Source organism: Microcaecilia unicolor, chromosome 14 (assembly GCF_901765095.1).
Source record: "Microcaecilia unicolor chromosome 14, aMicUni1.1, whole genome shotgun sequence".
NCBI classification, from domain to species: domain Eukaryota; kingdom Metazoa; phylum Chordata; class Amphibia; order Gymnophiona; family Siphonopidae; genus Microcaecilia; species Microcaecilia unicolor.
The window spans coordinates 44,639,116-44,651,431 of NC_044044.1; positions in this window are offsets into that span (position 1 = coordinate 44,639,116).

A 12,316-nucleotide genomic window follows, 5' to 3' on the forward strand; every position below is an offset into this window, starting at 1 on the left:
TTTATTCTGGTTATACCTCTCCCTATGCATCTCAGCACTCCTCTGGCTCTGGGGGTCCCCAGAATCTTGGAGTCAACCCACGTAAAGCCAGTGAGGATTTTGTCCAGGTTGCTGCACATCAGTTTCATACCCCCTGCCCCATCTGTGCTGCTTTCTGGACCCTGAGTGCATAATTTGTAATAATTTGTGAAACAGTTCAAGAAGAAATATGGAAATGTTCTGCAAGAATATTATGGCCTTTAAGGACTTTTTTTACAGTGGCCAGAATGAATCTGTTCAACGCGGGGCAGAATCAGGGTCTGTGGAGAGTGGTGAAATTCATCCACTCTCTGTGTAATACATATGTGCAAGTCTGAATGGGAAATAGGAGGAATCACTTTATTCATATTCAGACGAACAAATATTATGACTGAAAATATACATAAAGTTATATTTTCCATATATTTTTATGCAGTTGCCATCCCTCTGATTAATGCCCTTTAAAGTTCCTACTATTTCCCTAGTTTAGAAAAGCAACACTAGGGCCTATAAGACTTTTATATAACAGGAACCCAGAACCAGCCCCGATAGTGCACCAGGGGCGTAGCCAGACTTCGGCGGGAGGGGGGATCTAGAGCCCAAGGTGAGGGGGCACATTTTAGCCACCCCCGGTGCTGCCGACCCCCCCACCGCCATTGCCGACACCCACCGCCGCCGTCAGCACCACCACCAACAACTTTGACACCCCCCCTGCCGACGACCCTCTCAACCCCCTTCCCACTGCCAACCCGCCGTCGCCGTCTGATACCTTTGCTGGCGGGGGACCCCAAACCCCCGCCAGCCGGTCTTCTTCCTTCGTTTTGCTTCTGAGTCTGGCATCCTGCATGTACAATGTGCAGGACATCAGACTCACAGAAACAGAACAAAGCCCTGCAGATCGCAAGGCTTCGTTCTGTTTCTGTGAGTCTGACGTCCTGCATGTTGTACGTGCAGGACTTCAGACTCAGAAGCAAAATGAAAGAAGAAGACCGGCTGGCGGGGGTTGGGGTCCCCCGCCAGCAAAGGTAGCAGACAGCCGGTTGACGGTGGGAGGGGGGGTTGAGAGGGTCATTGGCAGGGGGCTCATGGCCAAATCTATGGGGGTCCAGGCCCCCGTGGCCCCATAGTAGCTACGCCACTGCAGTGCACAAATTTACACCTGCTCCAAAGATTGTGCCTGTTGCAGTGTGTTTTCCATGTACGTATGCATTCATTTTATAAAAATCAAGCATACATCACAACTCTGCCCCTGCTGTGCCAGTGGCAGGTCAGAAGCCCATTTTTGGATGGGCATGACCCATTTTCTTGCCACCCCACTGCCCCCCAAACTTAAATATGGAATACCTTAGCAGGCGGGGATCCCCGAAGCATGCCAGCTGCAGATATGCTGAGCCTACCAAACCCCCAAAGCCTCCAGAAAACCATGCCAGTCAGTAGCAGTGCTTCCGGCTGCCAATGGCCAGCACCCCCGTGCACGCTCAGCTCTCATGCACGAACTGAGCCCTTGTGAGACCGAAGCATGCATAGGGTGTCAGTGACTGCGGCTGGGAGCTGTGCTGCTGACTGCCATAGAGTTCCGATGGCCTGGGAGTTTGGTGAGCTGAGAATGTCTTCAGCTGCTGAGGCATGGAGATCCCTGCCAGCTACTGCTGCTAGGTGGCCGAAAAGTGGATGGTTCAGGTCCTCCCATGTCTATATGATATGATACAGACGTTCAAATATTTGAAAGGTATTAATCCGCAAACGAACCTTTTCCAGAGATGGGAAGGCGGTAGAACGAGAGGACATGAAATGAGATTGAAGGGGGGCAGACTCAGGAAAGATGTCAGGAAGTATTTTTTCACAGAGCGGGTGGTGGATGCTTGGAATGCCCTCCTGCGGGAGGTGGTGGAGATGAAAACGGTAACGGAATTCAAACATGCGTGGGATATGCATAAAGGAATCCTGTGCAGAAGAAAGGGATCCTCAGGAGCTTAGCCTAGAATGGGTGGCAGAGCTGGTGGTTGGGAGGCGGGGCTAGTGTGGGCAGACATATATGGTCTGTGCCCTGAAAATGGCAAGGACAAATCAAGGTCAGGTATACATATAAAGTAGCACACACAATGAGTTTATCTTGGGCAGACTGGATGGACTGTACAGGTCTTTATCTGCCGTCATCTACTTTGATACTATTGGGCTCATTTTCAAAAGAGAAAAACGTCCAAATCAGTATTTTTGAAACCTATTTTTAGATGTTTTTCTCTGAAGTCCGACAGAAGTGCGTCCAAATCTCAAGGGGGAGTGCCAGGGGTGTGTTCAGGGCGGAACTTGAGCATTCCTAACACTTCGATGTTTTACAGCCATAATGGAACAAAACAAAACAGTCCAGGACTAAAACTTAGTTTTGAGCTAGACCTGCTTTTATTACAAATAAGGCACAAAAAGATGCCCTAAGTAACCAGATGACCACTGAAGGGAATCAGGAATGACACCCCCCCTTATTCCCCTAGTGGTCACTAACCCTCTCCCACCCCCCCAAAATATGTGATGAAAAACATTAGTTACCAACCTCTATGCCAGCCTCAGAAGTTATACTCAGGTCCATGCAGGTCCTTGGAGGAGTCTAGTGTTGGGTGCAGTGCACTGCAGGTAGGTGGACCCAGGCTCCTACCTCCCCCTACCTGTTACACTTGTGGAGGAAACTGTGAGCCCTCCAAAACTCACCAGAAACCCACTGTACCCACATATAGGTGCCTCCTTCACCTGTAAAGGCTATGGTAAGCATAAAGGGGATGGGACAACTTCCCTATGAGGAAAGGCTAAGGCGGCTAGGGCTCTTCAGCTTGGAGAAAAGGCGGCTGAGGGGAGATATGATAGAGGTCTATAAAATAATGAGTGGAGTGGAACGGGTAGATGTGAAGCGTCTGTTCACGCTTTCAAAAAATACTAGGACTAGGGGGCATGCGATGAAGCTACAATGTAGTAAATTTAAAACGAATCGGAGAAAATGTTTCTTCACTCAACGTGTAATTCAACTCTGGAATTTGTTGCCAGAGAATGTGGTAAAGGCGGTTAGCTTAGTGGAATTCAAAAAAGGTTTGGACGGCTTCCTAAAGGAAAAGTCCATAGACCGTTATTAAATGGACTTGGGGAAAATCCACTATTTCTGGGATAAGCAGTATAAAATGTTTTGTACTTTTTGGGATCTTGCCAGGTATTTGTGACCTGGATTGGCCACTGTTGGAAACAGGATGCTGGGCTTGATGGACCTTTGGTCTTTCCCAGTATAGCAATACTTATGTACTTATGTAGTGGTGTACATTTGGGGATAGTGGGTTTTGGGGGGCTCAGCACAGAAGGTAAGGGAGCAATGGTGAGATGTGTACCTGGGAGCATTTTAAGAAGTCCACTGCAGTGCCCCCCAGGGGACCCTATTGCTGTCCTGAGATGTCAGGAGGACCAGTCTATTAAAAATGCTGGCTCCTCCTACATCCCAATGGCTTGAGTTTGTGCGTTTTGCACTTGGATGTTTTTTTTTCGAAAATGGACCAAAAAACAAAATGTCCAAATCACAAAACGTTGTTCAAAACAGTATTTTCGAAAGCAAAAGATAGACGTTTTTCTTTTTTGAAAATGACCTACTTTCCTATTCGAATTTTGGATGTTTTTTTGCAAAACGCCCAAAATCGGGCTTAGACGTCATATAGAAAATGCCCCTCTATGTTACTACGTTATCAAGAATTTTTAAAATAAATCCTTAGTTGTAGATGTCAACAATTATGGAAAACTCCATAGACGCAGATTCAATTGCTTAGTATAATTTGCAAAATTCTCCATTTTTCGTTGGAAAAGCATTCTCTCTTGCAAAACAGGAGCTTGTGAATGCTTTAACAGTTGCACCTGACTTGCGAGTTCCTCAATTTTTCCTCCATGGGTGGCCTGAGATTTACACCAGGGTTCAGCTGCTGTAAATCTTCACACCCAAAATTGGGCACAGATCCCAGCACTAAGAATTACTGTATAAATGGCCCCCAACTCGGAGCACCGTTTATAGAATAACATTTAGTGGGCATTTTTTTAGTGCCCCAATTTCGATGCCATTTACAGAATAGAGTCCAATATATTTAGAAAGCACTTATGTGGTCAAACACATCAATGTTTGTAATAATCCTTGCCTTCTCCCCCACTGTTGCTAACTCCCGGCTCCGTTCCTTCTATCTCGCTGCTCCCTATGCCTAGAACAGACTCCCTGAGCCAGTACGTCAGGCTCAGTCTCTGGCTGTCTTCAAGTCTAGGCTTAAAGCCCACCTCTTTGCTACTGCTTTCGACTCCTAACCATGACTCTCTTACTCAACACCCTCACTTATCACCCCTACCACTGCAATTTCCCCACCCCTAGCTGTCTGTTCGTCTGTCCAATTTAGATTGTAAGCTCTGTTGAGCAGGGACTGTCTTTTCATGTTAATTTGTACAGCGCTGCTTAAGTCTAGTAGCGCTATAGAAATGTTTAATAGTAGTAGTAGTAGCCTTGATCCAATTAATGGTATCACATAAGTATTGCCATACTGGGACAGACTGAAGGTCCATCAAGCCCAGCATCCTGTTTCCAACAGTGACCAAGTCAGGTCACAAATACCTGGCAAGATCCCATAAAAGTACAATACATTTTATGCTGCTTATCATAGAAATAAGCAATGGATTTTGCCCAAGTCCATTTTAATAATGGTCTATGGACTTTTCCTTTAGAAAACCATCCAAACCTTTTTTAAACGCAGCTAAACTAACCACTTTTACTACATTCTCTGGCAACGAATTCCAGAGTTTAATTACACATTGAGTGAAGAAACATTTTCTCAAAATCGTTTTAAATTTACTAGTTTTTAACTTCATTGCGTGCCCCTAGTCTTAGTATTGTTGGAAAGAGTAAACAAATGATTCACGTCTATCCATTCCACTCCACTCATTATTTTACACAGAGAATCTCCATAACCTTCTGCACTACAAGAAAGCATTTTAAAGACATCTATAAGACAGCTGTAATATGGGTATATTTGAAGGTACTTAGCAATGGCAGAGATTTGGTTGGTAATATGAGGCTGAGCAGATGACAGCGGAGTCTGTTTATTGGCAACCCTGTGCTATTGTATCCAACACAACTGCTGTGCATTTTTGCCATACCATGACAGTGTATGTTTAGCTGTGAGGAAGCAGAATGCATTTGACTGGTCGTGAGTTTATTTTAAGTTTCAGAGGGGTGCCTGGGTGCCTAAACCATGTGCCAAGTGCTCTCGGCTGATGCAACCCTTGGACATCGCACCAGCTGGAATGTTCAGTAAGCAGCAGAAATTAAACACTTACTTCACTTCTACGGTCTGTGCCCTGAAAATGGCAGATACAAATCAAGGTAATGTATACACAAAAAGTAGCACATATGAGTTTATCTTGTTGGGCAGACCGGATGGACCGTGCAGGTCTTTTTCTGCCGTCATCTACTATGTTAATGTCTAGCTTATTTTCGAAGCAGAAGGGCGCCCATCTTCCGACACAAATCGGGAGATGGGCGTCCTTCTCCTAAGGGTGCCCAAATCGGCATAATTGAAAGCCGATCTTGGCCGTCCTCAACTGCTTTCCATCGCAAGGACGACCAAAGTTCAACGGGGCGTATCGGCTGTGTACCGAAGGCGGGCCGGGGGCATGGTTAAGAGATGGGCGTCCTCAGCCGATAATGGAAAAAAGAAGGGCGTCCCTGACGAGCATTTGGCCGACTTTACTTGGTCCCTTTTTGTTCACAACCAAGCCTCAAAAAGGTGCCCGAACTGACCAGATGACCACCGGAGGGAATTGGGGATGACCTCCCCTTACTCCCCCAGCCTCTATGCCAGCCTCAAATGTCATACCCAGCTCCATCACAGCAGTATGCAGGTCCCTGGAGCAGTTTTAGTGGGTACTGCAGTGCACTTCAGTGGGTAGTGGGTTTGGGGGGGGGGGGGTTGGGGGGGGCTCAGTACCCGAGGTAAGGGAGCTGTGCACCTGGGATCAATTTGTGAAGTCCACTGCAGTGCCCCCTAGGGTGCCCGGTTGGTGTCCTGGTACGTGAGAGGGGACCAGTGCACTACGAATGGTGGCTCCTCCCACGACCAAATGGCTTGGATTTGTATGTTTTTGAGATGGCCGTCCTCGGTTTCCATTATTGGCCAAAACCAAGGTTGGCCATCTCTAAGGTCGACCCGACCGTATTATCGAAACGAAAGATGGACGCCCATCTTGTTTTGATAATACGGGATGCCCCACCCCTTCGCCGGGGCACCCTTAAAGATGGGCGCCCAGTTGGATTATGCCCCTCCATGTTACTATGTTACATGAATGTCGGCTTTGTGCCAGGAGGGCAGTACAGGTTACTTCTTGTTCCGGGGCAGAGGGAGCAGGGAACCAGCGGAACCGATACCCCCCCCAGCAGCGTGCACACGGCAAGCATGCACTCGGGGGGGGGGGTGATGTGCCGAGGGGGGGTTCCTGCTCCTGATCGCCGTGGCCTGGCTGCTTCCGCCCGCCCTGCTCTTTCCCAGGCTGCACAGAGCACCGAGCCGGCTGGACATGGGACACGTCACGGCCCCGCCCCCACTCCCAGGACAGCCCCACCCCCAGGGGTGTGGCCACAATGGCTACGGTGACGTCAACCTGAGCTACGGAGCCTAGCAGACCAACTCCGAAGAAGCCATGGACACAGGCAGCAAGACGCATAGAACATTGGAGGTGAGAATTATTATATAGGATAGTAGCGATTTCCATTTTTACAGACATTACTTTTATCTTTAATTAAGAGGGAAAGTTTTCAACGTGGGCTACCGTAAAGATGTCAACCCCAGTTATTAGTAATTAGATCTCATTGCATAAAATGGGACCTGTGCTAAAATAGCCCACGTTGATAACCACACCCCTACGTTATCCAGATAGGTATCTAGATACGGACACTGAGTATGCCCAGTCTCTGGATAAATCTTGGCTCTGTCCCCACAGTGCTCCAGTGGTCTGTAGCATGGGTGCCAAACACAATACATGTTAGCTCTCCCTAAACACCATGAAGGAGCTTGGTCAATACTGGGGGTGCTCAGCACCCCCTGGCTCCCATGGTCTGTGTAATTTTCAGCAGCATAATCCGGATAACGCCAGTGAAACCGTCTGACTGGCCATCTGGGTAGCAGCACCTGGCTGAGTAATTTTGCGCAGAGTGAAAATAAAACTCAACAAAAAAAGTTGGTATTAGCTTTCAACTGGATTAACTCAATACATCTCTTGACTAGCTTTATCAGTTCAACCAACATGACAACTATATTACGTTTACCTGAGGTTATTTGCAATTTATTTTCTGGTGATTTAAAGCAGTAGTGTAAGCTTGATCCCCACAATGCCTTTGTGTAGGGAAGACATGACCTCCCCATCTTCATTAGGAGGATAAGCGAGTTTCCCTGCTCAGTTTAGCTTTGACCTTTCTTCAGAAAGCTCATTTTTACATCACACCGGGCTGCTATTTTTTTTGAAACCTGCACACTTGTCCCTTGCCAGCTGGACAAAGCCCACCGACTTAGATCACATAGCCTGGTGAATGACTTTCGGATAACAGAGCCACTGTGTGAGAATAATTTAGAAGTGGTAGGGCAAAGACAATAGTCCTTCTGAGGGTCCTGGCTCTGTGGATAAGAGTTTAAGGCAATACGAATAAATGAAAGGGGCAAGTAAGATGAAATACTCATTGCAATATCTCTTTGTTGATATAGATGCCTTGGGGCAGGATTAAGCCTAATGTTACTGCAATTCCATCTATGCTGGATGTAAGGAGGGTGTCCTGAAAAGGTTACAAACGGCCCCAAATACTGCAGCTAGACTTGTCCTCAAGGTATCACGTTTTGATAGAGCCACTCCATTATTATGCAAGCTGCACTGGTTGCCCATTAAAGCCAGGATAAGTTTTAAATTATGTGTTTTTGTCTTTCAAATATTATATGGCATGACACCGTGTTATATGCAGCCCTTAATAACTATTCCCCTAGGCAATATAACCTCTGGTTCTAGGGACTACCTTAGACGTCATTCTTCGAGATTGCAAGAGAGTGTATTATATTTTTTTGTGACGTTTATATCCCACATTATCCCAAACTAGTTTGAGTTCAATGTGGCTTACAATAAACAGTAGAGAATACCAGTGGTGTACCAAGGGGGGGGGGGGGGGGCGCCACGTGCCCATCGGCTCTTTGTTTTCATGCTCCCTTTGCCCCGGAACAGGTTACTTCCTGTTCTGGGGCAGAGAGAGCATGAAAACAAAGAGCCGGCAGGCGCACGGCACCCCCCCCCCCCCACCCAGCGGCGTGCACCCGGGGGGGGGGTTCTTTCGCCGGGGGATCGGGGGTTCTTTCGCCGAGGGGGGCCTCACACTGTTCCGGGGGGGGGGGGACGCTGCACCCGGGGGGCGGGGTGCATCGGCGATCCGCCCCGGGTGTCAGCCCCCCTAGGAACGCCACTGGAGGATACATAACAAGGAATAATGCATTATAAGTCAGTTCACTCTGCTGATTTTAGATACCAGGGTGCTAAGTGGTGGAATTCACTGCCTATGGCAATCAAAGGTCAGCCGGATTACTTGGCATTTCATAAAAGACTGAAAACTCTCCTCTTTGAGAGGTTTCTATCCACTGGTGGAGTATTTTAGATTGCAACTGGCCATCAATGGTCTACATGTGATATTTTGTTTATGGCTTTGTAAACCTCATCTGTTGTTGATTTACTGTTCGCCACTTTGAACTTGAGTATGTTCTGGATAATGTATTGAGTAGGATGATCAGCTGGTTCCATTTTTTTTTTCAGCATAGTATAATCCTGTCTCATTTTACCCAACCTCTCCCATTACCTGTAGGGATTTGTAGTACCCGTTTTCTTTGGGGGAGTCATGCCTGTGACGGGGGAGAGTGGAAACCAGATTACAATCCAGTGGTTCCCAAACCTGGTCCTGGAGGCACTCCAGCCAGTCAGGTTTTCAAGGTATCCACAATGAATATTCATGAGATAGATTTGCATGCAGTGGAGAGAGTGCATGCAAATCTCTCATGAATATTCATTGTGGATACCCTGAAAACCTGACTGGCTGGAGTTTCTCCAGGACCAGGTTTGGAATCCACTGCTATAATCAGTTTATTCTGATTATCGTCAGTTGGCCAATCCTAATATCAAGGACATGAAGGACCACTTGAGATCTGAAGAAGTGGGGGTTCCCTTTCTCACTTTCGTTCATTCTTTCTTGGGTCACAAGGAAGGTGCCCGACTTCTGCAAGACCTGGCAGTGGACTTGAGTTTCCCAGAGCTTCCAAGTAACTCAGTTCCAGAAGGGAGATGGTAAGCCAGTCCTGGATTTCTGCCAACCTCATTCTGGTGCATTATGGGACCTGCAGCACTGATTTCAAGGGGTAGAATCAGGTACTAGCTTTGGGATGTAAGTTTAAGGCCAGGAGGACTGGCCACAAACTTTCTCTCCTGGAACTGGCTCACTTGGCAGGCTCTGGCTTCCTGCTCCTTTGTCCATCTCCAAACTGCTCTCTGATCACCTTCCAAGCTTTGGAGGATCTCAGGAAGGGAAGAGGGATCAGCACAAGCATCACTGCTGGCAAAGTCTCTCATATTATGTTTCCTAGCCCTATATGGAGAAATGAATGGAAAAAAAACTCCATTACTAGCGAGATAACAATACCATTTCCCTCTGTATTCGAAGGAAAAAAGAACAGCCAAGATTAAGCCAAATGTGCAAATCCTTTTACTTGACATATTTGAAGAGCTGTAATTGTTTTCCCCTTTATTTCAGTGATGGCTCCAGCTCCTTGAAGAAAGTCAGACAGAGACGTCCCTAGGATGAGGTAATGCAGTAAATCTTCTGCCCCCATCTCATGGCACTAGCTCACGGTGAATGCTGAGAAATGATGTGGAAGACAGCAAAGGCCGTCCAGTGAACGCTTCTGTTTGTCTTGGAAAGGCTGTATCTGCTAAAGCACTTCAGAAAATGACTCCGCTCGTGTCTGGTGAGTCCTTTCATTCTCTAGGAGACAAACTGGCCCCTATGGGCTTCTCTTTTTCAGCCTTGTTTTCCAGAGGGAAATTGGTCTTCTGAGATCATCATGTCTGCACATCTGTCATCTTCTCCTTCCACTAACTGTTGAACCTTTCATCCAATTTCATTCAGATTCTGCCACAGATCGAATATTGCCTAATGATTCCCAGCCCCTTATGCTTAAAATTCCTTCATCTTTTTTTCACACAGAAAAATGGGTTGGGTCAGTCCCTCGCACTTGAATTCTCAGGGAGGTAATGATACCATAGAGCAGGTCAACATAATTTTTAAACCTGCCTTCTCATTGGTTAGTTCCTGTCAGGGTCGGCGTTAGAGGGTGACAAACAGGACAATTGCCCAGGGCCCCAACCTCCCTTAACCTGAAGGAGACATACAGGCTTATTTTCGAAAGAGAAGGACGCCCATCTTTCGACACAAATCGGAAGATGGACGTCCTTCTCACAGGGTTGTCCAAATCGGTATAATTGAAAGCCAATTTTGGACGTCCCCAACTGCTTTCCGTCGCAGGGACAGCCAAAGTTCACGGGGGCGTCTCGGAGGCATAGCGAAGGCAGGACTTGGGCATACCTAGCACTTGGACGTCCTCGACCCATAACTGAAAGAAACAAGGACGTCCCTGATGAACACTTGGACGACTTTACCTGGTCATGTTTTTCTTACGACCAAGCCACAAAAAGGTGCCCGAACTGACCAGATGACCACCGGAGAAAATCGGGGATGACCTCCCCTTACTCCCCCCAGTGGTCACTAACCTCCTCCTACCCTCAAAAACTTCTTTAAAAATATTGATTTCAGCCTCAGATGTCATACTCAGGTCCATGACAGCAGTAAGCAGGTCCCTGGAACAGTTTTAGTGGGTGAAGTGCACTTCAGGCAGGCGGACCCAACTTCATCCCCCCCTACCTGTTAAGTTTGTGGAGGAAACAGCGAGCCCTCCAAAGCCCACCACAAACCCACTGTACCCACATCTAGGTGCCCCCCTTTACCCATAAGGGCTATGGTAGTGGTGTACAGTTGTGGGTAGTGGGTTTTGGGGGGCTCAGCACACACGGTAAGGGAGCTATGTACATGGGAGCAATTTATGAAGTCCACTGCAGTGCCCCCTAGGGTGTCCTGGCATGTCAGGGGGGGGCCAGTGCATTACAAATGCTGGCTCCTCCCACGACCTTGAGATGGACGTCCTTGGTTTCCATTATCGCCGAAAATCAGAAACGACTAAGTCTAGGGACGACCAAATTTAAGGATTTGGACGTCCCTGACCCGTATTATCTAAACAAAAGATGGAGTCTATCTTGTTTCAATAATATGGGTTTCCCCGCCCCTGAATTGGGACATTCTGCGAGGACGTCCAAATCGAATCGAGAAAGTCCCTTTCGATTATGCCCCTCATAGCTTGCAGGCAGGTTTTGGGGGCCCCTTCCCAGTTTCTGCCCTGGGCCCCTGCATGTCTAACATCGGTACTGGTTCCTGTGTTCAGCAGTTGACCCCACTTCTTGCCTAGATACCCATAGGAAAATACAGTGTGTAATGTTTAAAAGTGCACTATTACACTGAAATTCATATAATGAACGTCACCATATGGAAAGTATTATAGTGCAGCAGGGCCCATCTCTTACGTGTTTATGTACAGCTCTGCACACATTCAGTAGCGCTATAGAAAGTAAGTGCTAGTAGGTAGTAATAGTTCTCACATCTTGGCATTTTTATGCATATGGGATATCATTGTAGACTGATCAAAGAGAAACACAGAAACTGAAGAATGTATTTTGAGAAATTTGTTCTCATTGCTATAGGGCCAGATGTAAGGATTAGGGAACATCCAGGCTAACGGTCAGGGGTCAACCAAGGAGGTTTGATAACAGGAGATGGCATGATGGCACAAGGCTGAAGCCGGTTTCCATCCACTCCACTCAAGGAGATAAAATTCACCCCAATGCAGCTGCCGCCATCTTGGTACACCCAAAACAATGTAATTGATAGGGTGACATGCTCCACCTACTGGCTTCAGCCCACATAATAGGCCAGATAGGCTCATGCCATCTCCTGTTATCAAACCTCCTTGGGGTCAACCCTATCATTGAGTGACTGTGTTTTTCGCACATGGCCCTGTTTTTCAGCTCCTGGACATATGCAACTGAGGCCCCGCAGTGAGTCTTTGCACATGGCCCCATACTCCTCTACATCCCCCAATGGCCGCCCCTGCTGACA